The sequence below is a fragment of the Pelobates fuscus genome, chromosome 5 (assembly GCF_036172605.1).
Source record: "Pelobates fuscus isolate aPelFus1 chromosome 5, aPelFus1.pri, whole genome shotgun sequence".
Classification (NCBI taxonomy): Eukaryota; Metazoa; Chordata; class Amphibia; order Anura; family Pelobatidae; genus Pelobates; species Pelobates fuscus.
The window spans coordinates 60,997,143-61,022,197 of NC_086321.1; positions in this window are offsets into that span (position 1 = coordinate 60,997,143).

Here is a 25,055-nt window from a genome sequence, read left to right on the forward strand (position 1 = left end):
TGAATTATGAGATTTAACAATCATTAGACAAAGGATTTTTTTTTTAATTCTTTATTTATAACAAGGTGAAACACCAACAGACAATATACAGTAAAAACATCACATCTGTAGAGTCTTGAGCAAGATCCAGCGTGAGCATTGAGCCAATTGTTCAAAATAAATCGCGTGTTATTCTTGGTATTGTCGATATCTTAGGTACACTAGTCTTGAAGTGTCTATATATGTGCACGGTGTCTCTCCAATTTTCAATCAACATAAAATTCAAAAAGAACAAGAATGGCTGCAGTACATGATGCATCTCGTTGGTACGCATGCATATAAGGTCCCATCTCTTTCAGAAGCATATTACACATGGCCTCTATACAACCCTGCCTGAAGGGATGCTGAGTAGTATAATTGCACATGTCTAAGAATAGAACTGAGTGATCCCGATTCCCATCAATTAGGACCAAGCTCTGGCCCTGGTAGTGATAGAATGCGAAGTTAAAGTTAAAGCCATTCAAATAAGAAAAAAGTAGATAAATGAAAGGACAAAGGACAATACAGACAGGAAAAATGGGGGTGAAAAAAGTATAGAAAAGAAGATCAAAAGGGAGGGTGGGGGGGGGGGGAGAGAAAGGAAGGCAAGGTAGGAGCGGTCACCCGACCTCAGCACCAGCCTATGAGGTCATGCCCTCAAACATAGCCACATCACTCATTTTCCTGTATACAGCCCCACCTATCCCTAAAGATCCACGGTATTCTAGAGGCTCTTGAAGGGAGTCCCATAGCATTCTTAGTAAAGGGAACCTGATAGGTAAGCATCCAGTCCCCAAAAGATGATGGTAGAAAGGAGAACGGTGGCCCGGATCCAATTCCCTTGTTGCCTATTCTCCCGCACCACTATCTACCCACGGTGCCCAAACTCTATCAAATTTTGCCATTGTGCCTCTGACCTTCGCTGTAAGTTTATCCATAAGGAACGTATCCTTAATCTTTTGTAGTACCCTATGAAAAGGGGGGGGGGGGGGGAGGTTGAAGCCATACCTGAGCCAATGCCCGCCTTGCCGCCAGGTTTACATTATTCAACAATTTCAGTTCCGTTCTGGTCCATCCCTCAAGAGGTCTGGCCAGAAGGAAAACCCATGGGTTTAGGTCAATCTCCCTACCGAAGACATCCTTCAGTAGGTCCGCCACTTCCTTCCAGAACGGTTTGATCCTAGGGCATTCCCACCACATGTGTAAGTAAGTCCCTTTATGACCGCAGCCCCTCCAGCAGATATCAGTGGATATTCTGTTCATCCTGCACAACTTCACCGGGGTGGTATACCACCTAAACATGGTCTTATATGCTTTCTCCTGCATTGAAACACAAATAGACGAAGCTGCGGCAGCTTCCCAAATCTCCTGCCAATCCACCCCCTCCAATTCTTCGCCAAGATCCGCCTCCCATTGGGCTGTGTACGTAAGGTCCCCCCATTCTGATGTGGAGGTGCTTAGTTGTGAATATAAAGCTGTTATAAGGCCCCTCGGGAACTGTTCCCTAAGGCACATAGCTTCGAAAAAGGTAAGCGGTTGCAATGCACTAGATCTATTGATCGGGGTCTGTGCAAAGTCTCTGAGTTGTACAAAGCGAAAAAAGTCAGAAGGGCGTAGGTCTGCCCTAGCCTTCAAATCCTCAAACTGAAGTAGTGACCCACCTTCATAGAGTTGGCAAAGGCGCTGGACACCCGTTCCCTCTATTCCTATGAAATCCCTAGCGTATAGTCCAGGAGGGAAAGCTTTGTTTCTGAGGTAAGGGGTCAATGGGGATGTCCGGGAGGACAACCCATATTTGACCGACGCAATGTCCCATATCTTCATCGAATTCGCTATGGCCGGGCATTCAACTCGTGTTGTCGGTCTATGTTCACGAGGAACCCACATGAGGAATTGTGGCTTATCAGGTCCCATTAAGGATGACTCTAGGTCAACCCACCTCCTTTCGTCTGGAGGGGTGTGCCAATACGCTATCTGCGTGAGTTGGGCCGCCAAGTAGTAAAAATAGAAATTTGGCAATCCCAGGCCCCCCCTAGACTTTGTTCTAAAGAGGATATTACGGGAAACTCTATGCTTCCTGTTTTGCCAAATGAATTTCCCTGGCTTGTTGAAGCGGACTCAAGTCAGATTTGGTGAGTCGAACTGGGAGAGACTGGAACAGGAATAAAATTCTGGGGAGGATATTCATTTTTACTGAATGGATTCTGCCAATCCAAGAGATTGGTTTATCCTGCCATCTTTCCATATCCGAGATAAGGGTGCGAATCATGGGAGTGTAATTCTGCTGAAATTAGACAAAGGATTTTTAATTAGCCCTAAAATAACAAAAAATTAAATAAAATAAAAAAAATATCAAAATATGATTTTAAATTGTAACTGAAAATATGCTCCTTCTAAATCTTATGATACTTTTAAAGCATCAGTAACCATTCTGAAATGTTTCCTTGAAAACACACTGTAATTATAGAAGAATTAGACAATCCTATAGGAAGTTCAGGAAATTATATTTTCATAAATGTTGATAATGTTTACATTATATTACTGTATCTAAAAACTGGGTAGCAACTCAATAACAAAAATTAAACAGTCTTTGGGTAAATTATGAAATAAAAGAAACAATGTTGACATCCTTAACAATAAAAAAAAAAGAAATATTTAAACAAGCAATAAATGTTTGAATAACTGCATTCCAACGTTTTATATAGACGGTGGGCTAAAATTCTGAGTAGGATTTAACAGGTAAATAATTGATTTTGTTAGTTTTGTCGCAGGTTTATGTGATAACTTAGTATTGGGAGATTCATCATGGGTCATTTCACGAAGGAACAAGAAAAATAGTGGAATTTACTTTTCAAAATGTAATGTTCATTATTTTGAGCTTACTGCCACCATTTGTGGTTTCGCCAGGATGAGGCTACTACCCATACAGCTACGGCTACAACGGACCACCTTAGATAACTGTTCAGTGAGCTACAAGAAAGAGAGATAAAGGTTGCACCAAAGAAAATGTAAAAAAACACTGAGATGTACACACAAGTCCAATACAGTGGCCAAGGTTTGTAGCCACAAGTGAACAACAAAGAAGTAAGTCCTAATGGGAAACCTTGCCACGGGGTTATTCCACAGTCTTTAGGGAAATGTCCTATGTAGGAGCTGGGTTATGGGTAGTTCTTGGAATCCGTGGGAAGAAGAATGTATTTAAAATGTCTTGTCTAATGTAGGCCTACTCACGTGTAGTAGAGATAAAAACCAGCTCTAGTATGAATGGCATACAGCGGTACAATCCCCACTTAAAGGATACATGAAGAATTGTTGACCATTAAAGGGTTAAAAAGAAACAACAAATAGTGCTCATTGTTTAGGCGCCCTGTGCGAGAAATCACACATATACTGTCACATACACACACAGCCACACACACAGTTACAGTCACACAGAGGCAGACAGCCCCACACACAGAGGCAGAAAATCACACACACATAGTTACAGTCACGCATAGGCACACAGCCACACACTCAGAGACAGACAGTCACACACACACACACACAGTTACAGTCACACATAGGCATACAACCACGCAGACAGAGGCAGACAGTCACACACTCACAGTTACAGTCTCACACACACACGCGCAGACAGTCACACACACACAGTTACAGTCACACACACACAGAGGCAGACAGACACACAGCGCTCACTATTTAGGCGCCCTGTGCGAAAAATCACACATATACTGTCACATACACACACAGCCACACACACAGAGGCAGACAGCCCCACACACAGAGGCAGAAAATCACACACACACAGTTACAGTCACGCATAGGCACACAGCCACACACTCAGAGACAGACAGTCACACACACACACACACACACACAGTTACAGTCACACATAAGCATACAACCACGCAGACAGAGGCAGACAGTCACACACACACACACACACACACACACACAGGCAAACAGTCACACACACACAGTTGCAGTCACACACAGGCACACAGCCACACACACACAGTTACAGTCACACACAGGCACACAGCCACACACACAGAGGCACACACACACACACACACACACACAGAGTTACAGTCACGGATAGGCACACAGCCCTCCCCCCCCACACACACACACAGAGGCAGACAAACACACAGAGACAGACAGACAGACACACACACACACACACTTACCTCTGTCCATTATGGACTAAAAGGGAGTCTGGATTTGGGGGAAGCAGGGACTGCCTCACTGATGTCATTGAAGGTATGTTCTTCCCCCCAGCCACGTACAACACCATGGGTACCAGATAGGTGACAACGAGCACCCTGGGATGCCTGTTGTGTTTGGTCTTGCTCCTCCTCCTGCTCAAAGCCACATTCCTCCTCTGACTCCTCTTCCTCACAATCCTCTTCCAGCGTTGCCGCAGGTCCAGCAAGCGATGCTGATAAGGCGGTGATGGTGACCACAACTCTTCCTCTTCCTCTTCACGCTCATCTACGGCCTGATCCAGCACTCTTCGCAGGGCACTCTTCCGAAGGCGACACCTGCGGCTCTGCAGAAGCCTGTTAACATGTCCCTGGACCACAAGTGAACTTCAGAGTCCTTCAGAGACCCATGTAAGGAGGCAAACCATTGCAGTTTTGAGTTTTCCACATCTGATTGCGGTCCTTGACAGAAATACTCCCACACCGAGCTGTATAATTAACTCCACATTAGGTGTATTAAAGTTGCACTGTCACAAACAATAAAGTTGCAGGTTATATTTCCCTCTCAATATTACAGGGCTAACAATGAAAGGGTGTCTACATCAGGCTTTCCAGGACCTCACCCATAGCTAAACATTACACCCCTTAGATAGTTACCCGAATGCAAGAAATCAAAATCCTGCTGCTGTTTGACTACAACTTACGCCACCCCCATCCAGGTATATAGAGAAAAATAGAATTTATTAACTGCAAACATCCTATATTAAAAAGTATATATATAGTATATATATTATTCTTAAGTACATTTAAACACTAAACCTATCTATAAGTATGGTGTGTTTAGTTTTCAATAAATACCTATAGAAATTTACAAATTTGTTAAATGCTAAGTGTTTGTCGGTACGAGGGAAGACGCACATTTGCTCTGTGAAGACGTTAAACATAAGCTGGACAATGGAAACTTATTTTTCACCATAGTACTGTATTAGTACTGTGAATATAGTGTGGAGAAGCATATAAGGTAATCAATCAGCATGACAATGAATGCAGTGTGAATATGCTTGTATGTAGTGTATGAATTGCATGTACTGTGGGACTACGTGTCATTTAAGTTCAGTTAGGCTTGAGATTGGAGTGTGGCTACAGAAAAGAACTAGTTTAGGACTAAGGGTTCAGGGATAGTATGACTCAGTTTTGATGTTTAAAGTAAAAAGGAAACAGGGTTTACATTCTTAGAGGTTATGGAAAAGGGTGTGCAAACTGAGTGTTTAGAGAGTCTGCAAAACACTTCATCTTCTAACGATGGTGGCATTGATGGAGGATCAATGAGTGCATATTTTACAGACCTGTACAACTTCTTCAATATCGGTTCCACCAACCAAGGGAATGTACATGTACTGAGGGTGACATCCTAACATGGGCCCAAAATTCAAATACAGGTTGTTCCAGTCATTTATTCGACACCACATAGTTAAATAGTTATTTCACCTTTATCTTCTCATGGCAGCTGCCCACTGCTGGTTGAAGTGACAGGCCATTGAGTGGTAATGGTCACCTGTAGGAATAATAATAAATAGTGACATGTTAAAATGGCACATATGGACAAGATAATTTCATGTTTAGGGCTAAATAGTCAGATTTCCGGCTATCTCTGGAGATTTTATTCGTGAACTGTCTCAAACTCAGCTGTATATATGCTTCACAATTATATTGGTCTAACATTTCTAGTACCCTTTTCAATTCTCTGCAGCTTCCAGTTTAGTGAATAAACCATGTAATTTCAATGGTCATTGAATCATTGAATACAGATGTTCAAACAGCTACTAGATGCATACTTGCAAAAACAGAATATTCAAAGATATAATCTTTCAAAGTAGGGTAATAACTGCTTGATCCAAGGATAAATCTGACTGCCATTCTGGGGTCAAGAAGGAATTTTTTTTCCTAGCTTGATGCAAAATTGTGCTTCAAACTGTTTTTTTTTGCCTTCTTTTGGATCAACAGCAAAAAAACAAATGTGAGGAAGGCTGAACTTGATGGACGCAAGTCTCTTTTCAGCTATGTAACTATGTAACTATGTAATCCACAACTCATTAGAGTCTTGTATTACATCTGTAATCTCCAAAACACTGGCTAGAACTACAAAGGGATCTTTTTAACTTGCAAATATTCTATACTCCTGCCATAGCTCCTGTCTAAATCTAGAAATGTTATTCCTATCATTAAAGTCCCAGATAATGGGAGCCAACCTTTATGCTTATCACCTCCTTTTAGTCACTTACCTTACAGGTAGCTCACTCAAACTCACAGATGAACTCTACCACTTGCATCTTGCATCTCTCACTCATAACACAAACTAGCTCATAACACAAAGTCTAGCAGATCTTTTTCCTCTAGATACTCTAGGTTTACTCCTAGCCACACTACATAATATATATTAGAAGGAATACAATGTTGTCCGTATTCCAGAAGGTCTGGAGTCTGGCCCAACATTCTATAAACAGCGCAGCCTATAATTGGTTTAAGATTGAACCCCTCTGTCGTCTAGAAAATACAGACATGTTGAGTCATCCGTGCATTCCAGGATTGGGTAAGCTATTGATTTGCATTTGCTTTTTGATTAAAACTTTCCCCTTCCTTGAGATTGATAAAACCCAATAAAAACACTGGAGGATATGGATAAAGGACAACTGCGGAGCAAAGGTCTCAGGTTTTAAACAGAATAAAACAATCACTAGAACAATTGGAATGTTCATGCAGATTGCTTTAGCACTTTGCCAATATATTGCTCATAGATGACCCCCCAATGACACAAATGTTTTTCTCTGGTGATGAAATAGCCAGGCCCAGGTGTGAGTTCTAAATATAATAACAGGGGGGCACAGTGTCCCCCATCCCACACCCATTGGTGGTACTAGAGGGGCCTAAATAACAAGAGGGTGGACCTATTGTCTCTCCCAGACCCCATCCATTAGCAGGCAAAGGCTCTAAGTAATAAAGTAGGGGTGGGCCTATTGTACCCATTAGCCCCCACCCATTAGCAGTGGACAGGGGTTTCAAATAAAAAGGGGGGTGTATTTATTGCCTCCCCAATAAAAATGAACCCCCAGGTGACTAGAGGTCCCTAAGCTCCTAGTCCCATCATTAAAAATTACCCTACCTACCTTCTCACTCTAATAATAGTGATGGGGCCAATAAACTAAATGCATGTAAAATTAAAAAATAGCCATTAGATGTCTTCTTTCCTTTTCCATCTTCTTTTCCTCAGCTCCAAAAACTGTATTATTAGGGGGAGGGTGGTTGGAGGTGTGACTAGGGTCTTGGGTGGGGGGGGGGGGGGAGGGGGGAGGGGGAGGATCTTTTTTATAAAGAAGGGCAAAAGGTCCACAGGTCCACCCCCTTTTTATTTAGGACTCCCTTTATTAGATTAGCAACTGGGCAGCAATACACATGCCCCTACTTGTGGCACGGAGGGTAGGAGCAGGATGAGGGTTTAACCTACCTTATACTAATATGGAAGTGACATTGACGCCCATAGGCTAATGATAAGGGGGACATAGTGTGAATTAGAAAGTGGCAGGGAGCAAAGCTCCTGCTGCTTCTATTTTAAATGTGCAAGGTGGGTGCCACAAGCTGGTAGTTCTTTCCTTGTAATAAACTAAAACAAACAAACATAGGAACAAATTGCATGGCCGAAATTTTGTCCAACAAAAAAATTGTACTTGTCATTTCTAGGTAAAGGTATTTTGATTGTATAAGGGTTGATTTCCTGTTGGTCATTGGTAAGGCATCTGATTTGAATAGTTAGGTGTTTTCTATTTGCTATTGATTGTTTGTTAATAAGCTATTGTTTGTAAACAAGCATAGGCCCACTGAGGTGTTAAACATTCCTTGGGGGTGGTGCTTTTAGGAGTTATATACATTGCTACAAAGTGTACTTGGAGATATTCTGGAGAGTGATTTGATTCTTGAACTGCCTGAGATTTTTATTTTTTACAGTTACAGGAAAGAGTCACCTCTAGATAAAGGTATTTTAAATTGTACAAGGTTTTATTTCCTGTTGCTAATTGGTAAGGCATCTGATTTGATTAGTTAGGTGTTTGCTATTTGCTATTCGATTGTTTGTTAACCCCATAATGCCGTCACTGCGTTCTATAGACATATGCAATTCGTTTCGGTCCGAATGTGAATTCGGAAGAATTTCGGGCAATTCGGACATTCGGGTACTTCCGAATGTCTGGATAGATGAATTGCCGAATGGTTGAAGTCCCAAAATTCTGAATTTACAGAATTTCTGAAGTGTCAAATTGCCGAAGTGCCGAAGTTCCGAAGTTCCGAAGTGCTGAAGTGCCGAAGTGTCGAAGTGCCGAAGCACAGTATTGCCTAAGAACTAATATACTTACCCAGTGGAAGAATGAAGAATGTTACACTGTATACAATATTAAATAAAAAGTATACAAACATAGCCAGGATTCAGCTGTAAGCATTTGCAACACTTACAATAAGTATATATAAAATGTAAGTTACTTAGCCAGTCAGTGTAATGACAGGAATGAATAAGTAGATAACTCCCTAATTTCCACGGTATTAGGGAGCTATCTACTAAAAGGCTGAAAGACCTAAATTGGTCTTTCAGCCAAATTTACTAATACTAAGTAAAGATTACTTAGTATTAGTAAATTATGCCCCTACTCGCAGTATAGCGAGTAGGGGCATGTCTATTAAACAGTGAGCAGCCTAAAAAAAAAAAGGCCGCCCCCACCCGTGCTGCGCGAGTGGGGGTTTCTAACCTGAAGGGGGACCTATTGCCCCCCCGGCCCCCACCCCGGAACAGCGGGTGGGGGCCCTACAGTAAAATAAGGGGGGAACCTAATGAACCTAATGTCCTCCCCCCTGGCCCACACCCCTGAGCGGTGGGTGGGGGCCCTAAATTGGAATAAGGGGGAAACCTAATGTCCTCCCCCCTGACCCCCACCCCTGAACGGCGGGTGTGGGCCCTAAATACTAATAAAGGAGGGGACCTAAGGTCCTCCCCCCTGGCCCCCACCCCTGAGCGGTGGGTGGGGCCCCTAAATACTAATAAGGGCAGGACCTAATGTCCTCCCCCCTGGCCCCCACCCCTGAGCGGTAGGTGGGGGCCCTAAATACTAATAGGGGGGGACCTAATGTCCTCCCCCTGACCCCCACCACCGAGCAGTGTGTGGGGACCCTAAATACTAATAAGGGGGGACCTAATGTCCTCCCCCTGGCCCCCACCCCTGAGCAGTGGGTGGGGCCCCTAAATACTAATAAGGGGAGGACCTAATGTCCTCCCCCCTGGCCCCCACCCCTGAGCGGTGGGTGGGGGCCCTAAATACTATTAGGGGGGGACCTAATGTCCTCCCCCCTGGCCCCCACCCCTGAGTGGTGGGTGGGGGCCCTAAATTGGAGTAAGGGGGGACCTAATGTCCTCCCCCCTGGCCCCCACCCCTAAGCGGTGGGTGGGGACCCTAAATACTAATAAGGGGGGGGACCTAATGTCCTCCCCCCTGGCCCCCACCCCTGAGCGGCGGGTGGGGGCCCTAAATAAAAATGTTACCCCCTCCACCCAGGTGACAAACCGAACTGAAAATTTTCCCCATGCACATGCCTAGCGTTCTATGCCATCAGCGGTATAATGGACTTTAAAACCATTAACAGCTTTCAGCCCAAACTTACCTCTCTGGCGCTCCACTTCTTGGGACTGCCTGACAGCCCAGGCAGTCCCCCTCTGTTGGATCAGGCCCATGTGATCGCTCTCACAAAGCGTCCACATGGCTGGGAGAGCTGCCCATATGCTGTCAGGCAGACCTCCTAATGATGCTGAAAAAGTAAAAAAAGTATTAGCTAAGCACACAAATTATATATATATATATATATAATTCCATCCTATCCTGTATTTTGATATTAATATATGTATATTCATATCAAAATACACTTAGAATGAAATTATATATCAATCAATATATAAATAAATTTAAAAAAATAAGAAAATATAGCTATATAAATATAATTACATAAATATACACGTAGAATTTAAATATATATATATAAACGTATATATATATATACATATAAATATATATATATATATATATATATATATATGGAACATGGGGGGGTGGTTGCACTCACCTGAACATGCTTAAATGGGGTGCTGCTGGGGGCCATATTATACAATAAACAATACACAAGATCCAGCGCACTCTCCTATCTACTAAACTGCAACTTCAATGTTTACAGATTGTATTAGTTTTTAAAAGTTTTTTTTAAAAACACCTAATCTAGGCAAAAAATAATGGGGATTTAGTTACATTATATGATCATACATTGCATAAGCCTGCCACCTGCCAATTGACATATATATGTCAATTCTGCGTGTATATTTATGTAATCTTTATTAATTACAATTTGAGGGACCTGCTTGACAACCAAGGCAAAAAGTCCAGAGAATTTAATTTGCAAGCCCTATATTTAACAATGTAACTTACCAAAACACCATAAAACCTGTACGTGGGGGTGCTTCGCTGAACACACAACATGTGAGACTTTGCTTAACACAGATATTAATGTTTCAAAACAGTTAAACATATCAGAACGATGATATCATCAGTGAAAGGGCAGTTTTTGTGTGAAAAATTAAAAAAACAAATATGGCCAGCGTTTGTGACAAGGTGCCTACTAAAAGCCAATGGACATACCCTGGGTTGCCTACTTTTTCAAATGTTATGCCATGATGGGGATACATTTCATTCTTAGGCTACCATATGTTTCAAAGGTAACATAGGCCCAGCAAACCAATCTGTTACATTGTAAAATGTGTAAAACTGAAAACAGGGAAAGCCCTATATTTAACCCTGTAACTTTCCAAAACCCCATGAGGGGTACTGTTGTACTTGTGAGATATCTTCAAACACAAATATGTGTATTTTATTGCAGCAAAAGCTAAACGTATTATGATATTCACAGTTAAAATGTTAAGCAGAACTTGAACAGAAAAATTATCTTAATTTCTCAAATACTTTTAGATTTTATTCATATTAAATTTATGTTTCATATATAAATATTTGATAAATATTTGATATGAAATGAAAGCCCTGTTTCTCCTGAACAGAATGATATATAATAAACAGAGGAGGACTGACCACTTGAGCAGATCGATCATGGACCAAGGGCCCGAGGCAATCAGGGGCACAGCCAGCTGCAAATCCATAAGAGATCTCCCCAGCCAGAAAGCCATTCCTACACACATTCCAGCGATAGGTTGCAGGGGCCGCACTGTAAGTTTCCTCCCACCCCCACCTTACATCACTTCCTGCCCTCTCCTCCTCTCATGAGTCTGCTGAGTGCAGATGTAGCTAAAGAGCAATCTGGCAGAGACATGCACCCCCCTGCACCCTCCATAGCCCCCTGTCCCCTCTGCAACTTCCACAGACCCCGTTCCTTCTTTTATCCCCCACAGCCCCATCCCACCCAGCACCCATCAGCTTCCTCGACCCACTACAGCCCCCATGCCATCCCTACACCCACCACAGCACCCATTCACCCATCACTGCTTCATCCCACCCTGCACCCACCAGATCTTTATTTTTTACTGTTACAGGTAAGAGCCATCTCTAGGTAGAGTTTTTTTGATTGTACAAGGTTTGATTTCCTGTTGGTCATTGGTAAGGCATCTGATTTGGTAATCTGTTAGTCTGTTAATTAGCTATTGTTTGTAAACAAACTTAGGCCCACTCAGGTGTTAAACATTCCTAGGGGTGGTGCTTTCAGGGCTTATATACATTGCTACAAAGTGTACTTGGAGATATTCAGGAGAGTGATTTGATTCTTGAGCTGTCTGAGAGCTTTCTTTTTTACAGTTACAGGTAAGAGTCATCTCTAGGAAAAGGTTTTTGATTGTACAAGGTTTGATTTCCAGTTGGTAATTTGTAAGGCATCTGATTTGAATAGTTAGGTGTTTGCTATTTGCTATTATTTGTTTGTAAATAAGATATTGTTTGTAAACAAGCATAGGCCCACTCAGGTATTAACCCCTTAAGGACTGGCCTGTTTTGGCCATGTTGTACGTTAAGGACCAGGCCTGTTTTAACACTTTTGTGGTGTTTGTGTTTAGCTGTAATTTTCTTCTCTCTCATTTACTGTTCCCATACAAATTACATATTGTTTTTTTTCAGGACAAGAAGGGCTTTCTTTACATACCATTATTTGTATCATGTCATATATTTTACTTTAAAAAAAATAATTAAATGTTAATTACAAAAAAAACATGTTTTTGGACTCTTACTTGAAAAATCTTTTACTTATCTACAAAAGTTAATGAAAAAAACTGCTAAATAGATTCAAAATTTTGTCATGAGTTTAAAAACACCCAGTGTTTACATGCTTTTTTTTTGCAAGTTATAGGGCTATAAGTACAAGTGTTACCGAGTAAACTAGCAAAAACCAAACACAGAGAAATGGATGCAGGACTTCAGGAAATAAGAGGCCTTTATTTACATACCGATCGGGTGTCAGGGTACCTGAGGCCTCTACCTCTAAGGGAGGTAGAGACTTGGTGGTTTATCCGTCCAGGCGAGCTGTTTCCTCCGTTCCTCGCGGTTCATCCAGTCACTTAAACACCGGCCGCGAGGAATCCACGTCCTTTTCTAGCAGGACGCTCAATACGTGACGTCATGACACTATCACGAGCGACCTGTCACTCAAGTGTCCGATATCCAATCGGTACTTGTCAGAGGCGTGATTACCATCCAGAGCCAGGGTATTTAAGCTTACTTCTCACTTCAGCTCATTGCCCTGTCGTGGTTCTAGCTTGTCTAGTCACTCAGCGCTCTGGTATTCTTGTTTGCTCTATTGGTTTTGACTCGGCTCGTTGTACTACCCTGCTTCTCTGTTATCCCTTGACCCGGCTTGTCTCTCGCTTATCTGCCTTCTCGTTCCCTCGACCTCGGCTTGTCTCTGACTATTCTCTATTACTCTCGGTACGTTAGTCCGGCCATTCTAAGGCCCGGTATACGTACCTTTCCTCTCTTTGTACTCTGCGTGTTGGATCCCTGTCCCGATCCTGACATCGGGTCTCAGATGAACTCCTGTTCCAAAAATATCTGAGAGACCAACACATGGTGTACATTCCTTATATAGCACTATAACTCCTCCCATCAATAGCTACACTCACATATACCTTTAACCAATCAATGAGCAGAATATAGTCTTGTACATCTGGTCAAACCACATGGCTCATCCAAGACAAAGGAAATAAGTGCAATTTCAGTTCCTGCATTCCTGCACATGCTCAGTATACTGATGACTCATCCAACTGTTTGTAACCAGATACTAATTAGCCTATGCCATGTGGAGATTTCAGTCTACTAAAATTTAACCATGCTGGAATCCCATCACATTCCCCCCTTTGATGCTTCTGATATAAGGGACAAAGGTTTAAAAATAATATCAGGAAGTATTACTTTACTGAGAGGGTAGTGGATGCATGGAATAGCCTTCCAGCTGAAGTGGTAGAGGTTAACACAGTAAAGGAGTTTAAGCATGCGTGGGCTAGGCATAAGGCTATCCTAACTATAAGATAAGGCCAGGGACTAATGAAAGTATTTAGAAAACTGGGCAGACTAGATGGGCCGAATGGTTCTTATCTGCCATCACATTCTATGTTTCTATGTTTCTATAACATTATTCCAGATGCATAACTAATCATAATTTGCCAATACCTCTCAAGTAGCCATTGAACCAGAGTAGACCTCGTAAGCATCTTAGCAAAAACTCCTTCAACATTCCTCATCCTGAATATGTTCTCTTTGAGCTAGGGAATCATATCTATAGACAGCCATTACATGAGCCGCTGTCTTTCTTTCTATAGTACTGTCTATGATACTACGTAAGGACCTGACCACTAATGGAAAAAGACATAAAAATTTAATAAATACTACTCCTCCTACTAGTGCCTTAATCCCTCCAAACTGCTCATACCAACTTCCAAACCAACTACTTGGGTTATACCCATTCCAGATCTGAGTTGGTACATGCGCAAGTTTAACCATGTGGCTTGTAAGTTCAGCCACTGCCTGCCCTTCATCATCTATGTGCAGACAACAGTTACTTAGATTAAACTTCCCACATACACCTCCTTCTACTGCTAATAGGTAGTCCAAAGCTTATCTATTTTGATAGATGGCTGATCTCATCCTGGTATTTTGATTAGCTAGAAGATTAAGCGCTTGAGCTGTCTCATTAGTAATAATCTCAACCACCGCCTGTAATCTTATAATGCGGTTGAGCATATTTATTGGAGTTATATATCCATAAGTGCCATCTTCTGCCCAAGTAGCAGGTCCATAATAATTAATAATACGTTGAGGAGGCCACTCATCATCTTCCCAGCTACCTATGTTCAAGGATGCGCTCTTCTTTTTATGATTTACATCATAAACCTTAACTCCCAAGGTCTCTCCTGTCTCAATTTTCAACAAGAAGAAGGATGGCTCGAGCATACCTAGTACACATGCCCCTTCCCAGTCTTGTGGTAACTCCGAATATGCCTTCTTACCACAAATCCAATATAAATTTGCTGGGGCTTTCCAATTGGATGTAGCAGATAAATCAAACCATACTTCCTTTAAATTGGTGTAATTGACAAATGGATTAGCAGGTTCCGAGACATTTGAAGCTGACCACCAAGTAGTATTTTTAGTATTGGCATTGTAGGCCTTCTGTCCCAAACAAGTTAGCTCACCTACAGACGTGTTATACATTGTCCCATTCCTAGCTACACAAACATGACCTATAATGGAGGTTTTTAACCGCCATTCTGATTTACTTCTAGTACTTACTTGATGATCAGACTGCAAAGGTATCTGTTGTTCATATGTCTCAGAGCCAGGGTACCATATTTCCTTTGCCTCCCATGGCCATTGCTGGAATCCCATCACACAAGTAGGAAACTGCTGTTTCAAAATATATATTTTTTAAATTTATCAATAGTGACATTGTAACACTAGTATCTGTCCTAAATCCCTGAATCACACCTAACATGTACATATTTTTTTAAAGTAGACAACTCAGGGTATTCAATATGGGGTATGTCCAGTCTTTTTAGTAGCCACTTAGTCACAAACACTGGCCAAAGTTAGCATTTATATTTGTTTGTGTGTTAAAAAGGCAAAAAACAATTATGAATGCTAACTTTGGCCAGTGTTTGTGACTAAGTGGCTACTAAAAAAGACTGGACATACCCCATTTGCAATACCTTGGGTTGTCTTCTTTTGCAAATGGTATGCCATCATGGGGGTAATTCTCATTCCTGGACTACCATACGATCTCAAAGGCAACATAACCAATCTGGCAAATGTCAATGAAAAAAAAAAAGTAAAATCAAGCCTTATATTTGACTCTTTAACTTTCAAAAACACTATAAAACCTCTACATGTGGGGTACTGTTATACTCAGGAGACTTTGCTGAAAACAAATATTAGTGTTTCAGAACAGTAAAATGTATCACAGCAATAATATCATCAGTGAAAGTGCTGTTTGTGTGTGAAAAATGCAAAACACGTCACTTTCACTGACAATATCATCGCTGTGATATGTTTTACTGTTTTGAAACACTAATATTTGTGTTCACTGAAGTCTCCCGAGTAAAACAGTACCCCCCCCATGTGCAGGTTTTATGGTGTCAGGGTTAAACACAGTGCTAGCAAATTAAATTGTCTGGACTTTCGGCCTGGGTTGTCCGGCTGGTCCCTCAAATTGCAATCAATAAAATTACTTAATTATGTAAAAATATTACATAAATATGCACATAGAATTAAATATATATACATATTTATATATTTGAAGTCTACGTGTATATTTCTGAAATTATTTATGTAATTATTTATATGGACGTATGTATATTTCGTGTTATTTTTATTTATTTATATATACATATATATATATATATATATATATCATTCTAAGTGTATTTTGATATAAATATATATTAATATCAAAATACCATTGGAATAAAATTACACACACACATATATATATATATATATATATATATATATATATATAATTTTTTAAAATTTTTTAAAAATTATTTAATTTTTTTTTATTAATTTTTATTTACTTATTATTTATATTTTATAATAATAATATATATACACAATATATATAGTTATATATATATATATTATATATATATATTTGTGTGTAATTTAATTGTAAGTGTATTTTTATATTAATATATGTATAAATATAAAAATACACTTAGTTTGACATTATGTATATGTCAGGAACGGGACAGGGATCCAACACGCAGAGTACAAACAGGTATAGGATACGTATACCGGACCTTAGAATGGCCGGACTAACGTACGGAGAATATAGAGAATAGTCAAAGACAAGCCGAGGTCGAGGGAACGAGAAGACAGGTAAGCGAGGAACAAGCCGGGTCAAGGGTAACAGAGATAAACAGAGTAAGTCAAACAAGCCGGGTCAGAACCAAAGGGATAACAGAAATACAAGAGCACTGTGTGACTAGGCAGACTAGAACCACGACAGGGCAATGAGCAAATGGGAGAAGCAAGTTTAAATACCCTGGCTCGGAAGGGTAGACACGCCTCCGACGAGTCCTGATTAGTCTCTGAAGGATTGAGTGACAGGTCGTTACGGGTTGGCGTCATGACGTCGGTTTCCGGACGTCATGCTAGAAAAGGAAGTGAGTCCCTCGCGGCCGGCGTTTACGTGACCGGATGGACCGCGAGGAACAGACGAAACAGCCCGTCCGGAAGGATGAACGTCTAAGTCTCTACCTCTCTCGCAGGTAGAGACTTCAGGTACCCTGACAGTACCCCCCCTCTCAGATACGCCCACCGGGCGGAAGGAACCGGGACGAGATGGGAAGCGGGAGTGAAACGCCCTGCGGAGACGAGGAGCATGAACATCCTCCTGAGGTACCCAACTCCTCTCCTCAGGACCATATCCCTTCCAATCTGTCAGGATCGGGACAGGGATCCAACACGCAGGGTACAAAGAGTGGAAAGGTACGTATACCGGGCCTTAGAATGGCCGGACTAACGTACCGAGAGTAATAGAGAATAGTCAGAGACAAGCCGAGGTCGAGGGAACGAGAAGACAGATAAGCGAGAGACAAGCCGGGTCAAGGGATAACAGAGATAAGCAGGGTAGTACAACAAGCCGAGTCAAAACCAATAGAGCAAACTAGAATACCAGAGCACTGAGTGACTAGACAAGCTAGAACCACGACAGGGCAATGAGCTGAAGTGAGAAGTAAGCTTAAATACCCTGGCTCCGGATGGTAGACACGCCTCTGACAAGTACCGATTGGATATCGGACACTTGAGTGGCAGGTCGCTCGTGATAGCGTCATGACGTCACGTATTGAGCGTCCCGCTAGAAAAGGACGTGGATTCCTCGCGGTCGGTGTTTAAGTGACTGGATGAACCGCGAGGAACGAAGGAAACAGCTCGTTTGGACGGATAAACTACTAAGTCTCTACCTCTTTTAGAGATAGAGACCTCAGGTACCCTGACAGTACCCCCCCTCTCAGATACGCCCACCGGGCGGAAGGAACCGGGACGAGATGGGAAGCGGAGGTGAAATGCTCTGCGAAGGCGAGAAGCATGAACGTCCTCCTGAGGTACCCAACTCCTCTCCTCAGGACCATATCCCCTCCAGTTGACCAGATATTGCAATTTTCCCCTTGAAATTCTGGAATCAATGATGGAGCTGACCTCGTACTCCTCCCGACCCTCCACCTGAACAGGACGAGGTGAGGAAACCTTAGAGGAGAATTTGTTGCAAATAAGAGGTTTCAACAAGGAGACATGAAAAGAGTTAGGAATGCGTAAGGCAGGTGGCAGAGCAAGGCGATACGCAACCGGGTTGATACGAGTGAGAACCCTGTAAGGACCTATGTAGCGAGGAGCAAATTTCATAGATGGAACTTTTAGGCGAATATTCTTAGTACTCAACCACACCCTATCCCCAGGAACAAAGACAGGAGCCGCTCTTCTATGCTTGTCAGCGTGTTTCTTGAATAACGAGGAATTATGTAACAGAATTTGCCGAGTCTGATCCCATAATTTCTTCAGGTTGGCGACATGATCATCAACCGACGGTATCCCCTGAGAAGAGGAGACCGAAGGAAAAATTGAAGGATGAAAGCCATAGTTCATGAAGAAAGGGCTAGAACGAGTTGAATCACAAACAAGGTTATTGTGTGCGAACTCCGCCCAAGGGATCAAACCGACCCAATCGTCCTGGTGTTCGGAAACAAAGCAACGTAGATACTGCTCGATCTTTTGATTGGTACGTTCAGCAGCTCCGTTAGACTGAGGGTGATAGGCAGAGGAGAAGTTCAATTTGATTCCCATTTGAGAACAAAAGGATCTCCAGAAACGTGAGACAAATTGAGAACCTCTATCAGAAACAATCTCCGAAGGAATCCCATGTAGGCGAAAAACCTCTCTCGCAAAAATCTCTGCCAATTCAGGAGAAGTCGGAAGTTTAGGTAATGGCACGAAATGGGCCATCTTAGTAAATCTATCCACCACCGTGAGAATAACAGTCTGTCTCTTGGAAGCAGGCAAATCTACGATAAAGTCTATGGACAAACAGGACCAAGGTTTCTCAGGAATGTCCAAGGGGTGTAACAGACCACAAGGAGATGCATGAGGTTGTTTAGTCTTGGCACAAGTCTCACAAGCTGCGACGAACTCCTCAATATCTTTTCGTAGTGAAGACCACCAGAAATCCTTGGATATCAGAGAGTATGTCTTGCGAATACCAGGATGGCCAGCTACTTTACTTTCGTGAAAACATTGTGAGAGCTCCAGTTGGAGTTCAGGAGGGACAAAGTTTCTTCCCTCAGGAGTGTTTCCGGGTGCCAGATGTTGTGACTTCAAGATCTGGTCAAGTAGCGGAGAATGGATTTTGAGACTGGTATTAGCAATAATATTGCATTTGGGTACAATGGAGGACAAAAGTGGTTCAACTGTAGCAGAAGGCTCATATTGGCGAGATAGCGCATCGGCTTTAGAATTTTTTGACCCAGGTCTGTAAGTCAGAACGTAATTGAAATGGGTAAGAAATAACGACCAACGAGCCTGCCTGGAGGACAAACGCTTGGCCTCTCCGATATAAGACAAATTTTTGTGGTCCGTTAGAATGGTAACAGGATGTAATGTACCTTCCAATAAATGTCTCCACTCTTTCAAAGCCTTGATAACCGCTAGTAATTCTCTGTCACCAATGTCATATCTGCTCTCTGTACCAGACAATTTTTTAGAGAAAAATCCACATGGATGTAATGGTTTATCAACACCCAACCTTTGAGATAGGACAGCACCTAAACCAGTCTCTGATGCGTCTACCTCAAGTAGGAAAGGCAGGGAAGTGTCGGGGTGAACTAAAATTGGAGCGGAAGCGAAAAGCTCCTTGAGAGTTTTGAATGCAAGAAGAGCTTCAGTAGTCCAATTCTTAGTATCAGCCCCCTGTTTGGTCATATTGGTGATAGGCGCGATAATTGAAGAATAACCCTTAATAAAGCGCCTATAATAATTAGAAAAACCAATAAATCTCTGTACGGCTTTAAGACCTTTGGGTAAAGGCCACTCTAGAATGGACTGGAGCTTATCCGGATCCATCTTAAATCCCTCCCCAGAGATCACATAGCCGAGAAAGGTTACCTGGGTTTGATCAAAGCTACATTTCTCCAACTTGCAGTACAAGCCATGCTGGAGGAGCTTGTGCAAAACCCTCCTGACTTGCTTGTGATGAGTCTCAATCTCACTAGAATGTATGAGTATATCATCTAGGTATACAATGACGCAATCTTGCTGAAATTCCCTAAGAACCTCGTTTATCAGATCCTGGAATACAGCTGGTGCATTGCATAACCCAAAAGGCATAACTGTATATTCATAGTGGCCATATCGAGTATTGAATGCCGTCATCCACTCATGTCCCTGCTGGATTCTCACCAAGTTATATGCCCCTCTGAGATCTAACTTGGTGAAAATTGTAGAGCCCTTCAAACGATCGAAGAGTTCGGTGATCAAGGGAATCGGGTAGGCATTTTTAATGGTTATCTTATTTAGGCCTCGATAATCAATACAAGGTCTTAAAGAACCATCCTTCTTTTTAACAAAAAAAAATCCAGCCCCGGCAGGAGAGGAGGACCTCCTAATGAATCCCTTGTCTAAATTTTCGTGAATATACTCCTCTAGAACTGAGTTCTCTTTCGTAGATAACGGGTATACATGACCTCTGGGCGGCATGGTACCAGGGAGTAGGTTAATTTTGCAATCAAAGGACCTGTGTGGGGGTAAGGTATCGGCTTTCTTTTTGTCAAATACTGCCTTTAAATCTAGATACTGAGGCGGAATTTGTGTCTCTGTAGGATTGTCAGAGTTAGCCGAGGTGTTGGTTAAGCAGAGAGGTGAGACCTTCCGCAAGCATTTCTCTTGACAATTCTGTCCCCATGAAACTATCTCCCCTGACTCCCAATTAATAATAGGGTTATGTCTCCTCAACCAGGAGTACCCCAGGACTATGGGAATAGACGGAGAAGAAATGAGCAGTAAGGATATGTCCTCTCTATGTAGGATGCCAACAGTTAAGTTAATCGGTATGGTCTCACGGAAAATAACAGGCTCAAGTAACGGTCTACCATCGATGGCCTCAACAGCCAGTGGTGTCTCTTTTAACTGGGATGGAATAGCATGCTTGGCAGCAAAACCCTGATCTATAAAGCTCTCAGCAGCTCCAGAATCGATTAGTGCCATAGTCTTTACTACTCCCTTTTCCCACTTTAAAGAAACGGGTAACAGAAGCCTGAGCTCTTTGTAGTTGTGAATAGAGGACAAAGTAGAAACACCCAAGGCCTGTCCTCTAGAGAGACTTAGGTGCGAGCGTTTCCCGAACGATTAGGACAATTTAGGCGTAAATGACCTCTGACTCCACAATACATACATAAACCCTCCCTTCTCCTGTACTGTCTCTCCCTCTCTGTGAGATGAGTACTGCCTATCTGCATAGGTTCAGAAATACGTAAGTCCTCGAACTCAGAATTTTGAAAGGTAGGCGCTAGTTTAAAGGAGGGTCTACGGGTCCTATCTCGAGTGTTCTGCCTCTCTCTTAGGCGTTCATCAATACGAGATATAAAAGAAATTAAATCCTCCAAATTCTCAGGGAGTTCTCTAGTAGCGACCTCGTCAAGAATTACATCTGATAACCCATTCAGAAACACATCTATATAAGCCTGTTCGTTCCACTTAACTTCTGCCGCCAAGGACCTGAACTCTAGTGCATAATCCACAAGTGTTCGATTGTCCTGTCTAAGGCGCAACAGTAATCTAGCTGCATTGACCTTTCTACCAGGAGGGTCAAAAGTTCTTCTAAACGCAGCTACAAAGGCATTATAATTATAGACTAGTGGATTTTCATTCTCCCATAAAGGATTGGCCCATCTCAGAGCTTTCTCAATGAGTAAAGTAATAACAAATCCAACCTTCGCTCTATCTGTAGGATAAGAGCGGGGTTGTAATTCGAAATGGATGCTAATCTGGTTCAGAAAGCCACGACACTTCTCCGGTGACCCGCCATAACGTACTGGTGGGGTAATACGGGAAGAAGCACCTACAGTGGCTACCTCTAGACCTGAGACTGCAGGAGAAATAGAAGGAGTACGTGTCTCCTCAGGTGAGTTACTAGCACGAGACAAAAGTGCCTGTAGTGCTAGAGCCATCTGATCCATCCTATGCTCCATGGCGTCAAACCTGGGATCAGAAGAACCAAGCTGACTGTTTGTACCTGCAGGATCCATTGGCCCTGTCGTAATGTCAAAATTAGGCCCAACGAGATGCATCAGGGTGGTGCAGTTGTCAGGATCGGGACAGGGATCCAACACGCAGGGTACAAAGAGTGGAAAGGTACGTATACCGGGCCTTAGAATGGCCGGACTAACGTACCGAGAGTAATAGAGAATAGTCAGAGACAAGCCGAGGTCGAGGGAACGAGAAGACAGATAAGCGAGAGACAAGCCGGGTCAAGGGATAACAGAGATAAGCAGGGTAGTACAACAAGCCGAGTCAAAACCAATAGAGCAAACTAGAATACCAGAGCACTGAGTGACTAGACAAGCTAGAACCACGACAGGGCAATGAGCTGAAGTGAGAAGTAAGCTTAAATACCCTGGCTCCGGATGGTAGACACGCCTCTGACAAGTACCGATTGGATATCGGACACTTGAGTGGCAGGTCGCTCGTGATAGCGTCATGACGTCACGTATTGAGCGTCCCGCTAGAAAAGGACGTGGATTCCTCGCGGTCGGTGTTTAAGTGACTGGATGAACCGCGAGGAACGAAGGAAACAGCTCGTTTGGACGGATAAACTACTAAGTCTCTACCTCTTTTAGAGATAGAGACCTCAGGTACCCTGACACAATCGACCAGATATTGTACTCTCCCCCGGGAGATTCGAGAATCGATAATAGAGTTAACCTCATACTTCTCCTGACCCTCCACCTGAACAGAGCGAGGAGAGGATGATGTGGAGGAAAATCTGTTACAGACTAGTGGTTTCAACAATGAAACATGAAATGAGTTAGGGATGCGTAAGGCAGTTGGAAGAGCTAGACGATACGCAACTGGGTTAATGCGAGTTAGCACCCTGTAAGGTCCAATATAACGAGGAGCGAACTTCATGGAAGGCACTTTTAAACGGATGTTTCTTGTACTCAACCATACTCTATCACCTGGAACAAACACCGGAGCCGCCCTTCTACGTTTATCAGCGTGTTTCTTAACCAGCATAGAATTGTGCAGAAGAATCTGTCGAGTCTGATCCCACAACTTCCTCAAATTGGCAACATGAACATCAACCGACGGCACCCCCTGGGAAGAAGAAGCCGAAGGAAGAATAGATGGATGAAAGCCATAATTCATGAAGAAGGGGCTTGAACGAGTAGAATCACAAACGAGATTGTTGTGTGCAAACTCCGCCCAAGGAATCAAACCAACCCAATCGTCCTGGTGTTCGGAAACAAAACAACGTAAATATTGTTCAATCTTTTGGTTGGTGCGTTCAGCAGCTCCGTTAGACTGAGGATGATAGGCAGAAGAGAAATTCAATTTGATACCCAGTTGAGAGCAGAAGGACCTCCAAAAACAGGAAACAAATTGGGAACCTCTGTCAGATACAATTTGGGAGGGTATCCCATGTAATCGAAAAATCTCCCTTGCGAATATCTCCGCCAATTCGGGAGAAGACGGGAGTTTAGGCAGCGGAACGAAGTGAGCCATCTTGGTGAATCTGTCAACCACGGTGAGGATAACAGTCTGTTTTTTAGAGATAGGTAAATCGACAATAAAATCCATAGCCAAACAGGACCATGGCTTCTCTGGAACCTCTAAGGGGTGCAGAAATCCACAGGGAAGGGTATGAGGTTGCTTGGTCTTAGTACAAACCTCACATGCACCGATGAAATCTTTAATATCCTTCCGTAAATCAGGCCACCAGAAGTCCTTAGAGATCAAAGCACATGTCTTGCGAATACCAGGATGTCCAGCCACCTTGCTGTTGTGGAAACATTGCAACAGTTCCAGTTGTAGAACAGGAGGAACGAAACGTCGACCTTCAGGAGTCTGTTTAGGAGCTAGATGTTGCAGTTTAATGATCTCGGCAAGTAACGGGGAGTGAATCCTGAGATTCGTGTTGGCGACAATATTGCATTTCGGAACTATAGAGGAAAGAACCGGTTCAGATATAGTAGAAGGTTCATATTGGCGAGACAAAGCATCGGCTTTGGAGTTCTTAGAACCAGGTCTATAAGTAAGCACATAATTGAAGTGGGTCAGGAATAAGGACCAACGAGCTTGTCTGGCGGACAGTCGCTTAGCTTCCCCAATATAAGACAAGTTCTTGTGATCCGTTAAAATAGTAACAGGATGTAAGGTCCCCTCCAATAAATGTCTCCACTCCTTTAAGGCCATAATGACCGCTAAGAGTTCCCTGTCGCCAATGTCATATCTACTTTCAGGGCCAGACAGTTTCTTAGAAAAAAAACCACAAGGGTGTAGCAGTTTATCCACCCCTAACCTTTGCGACAGAACAGCCCCTACGCCTGTCTCAGAGGCATCGACCTCGAGTAGGAACGGCAGAGTCGTATCAGGATGGACTAGAATTGGAGCAGAAGCAAAAAGATCCTTGAGAGTCTTGAAAGCAGCGAGAGCTTCATTAGACCAAGTCTTAGTGTCAGCCCCCTGTCTGGTCATATTGGTAATAGGTGCAATAATAGAAGAGTATCCCTTAATGAAGCGCCTATAATAATTGGAGAAACCAATAAACCTCTGAATAGCCTTGAGTCCCTTAGGCAAAGGCCATTCTAAAATGGACTGGAGTTTGTCAGGGTCCATCTTAAAGCCTTCCCCAGAAATCACGTATCCAAGAAAGTCTATCTGAGACTGGTCAAAGCTACATTTCTCCAATTTACAGTATAAGCCATGTTGCAGGAGTTTGTGTAATACCTTTCTGACCTGTCTGTGGTGGGTCTCAACCTCTCTAGAGTGTATCAGTATGTCATCCAGGTATACAATAACACAATCATGTTGAAATTCCCTAAGAACCTCATTAATCAAATCCTGAAATACTGCAGGTGCGTTACAAAGACCAAAAGGCATGACCGTGTATTCATAACGCCCATAACGGGTATTGAACGCTGTCATCCACTCGTGTCCTTGCTGGATTCTCACCAAGTTATATGCCCCTCTGAGGTCCAACTTGGTGAAAATTTTAGAG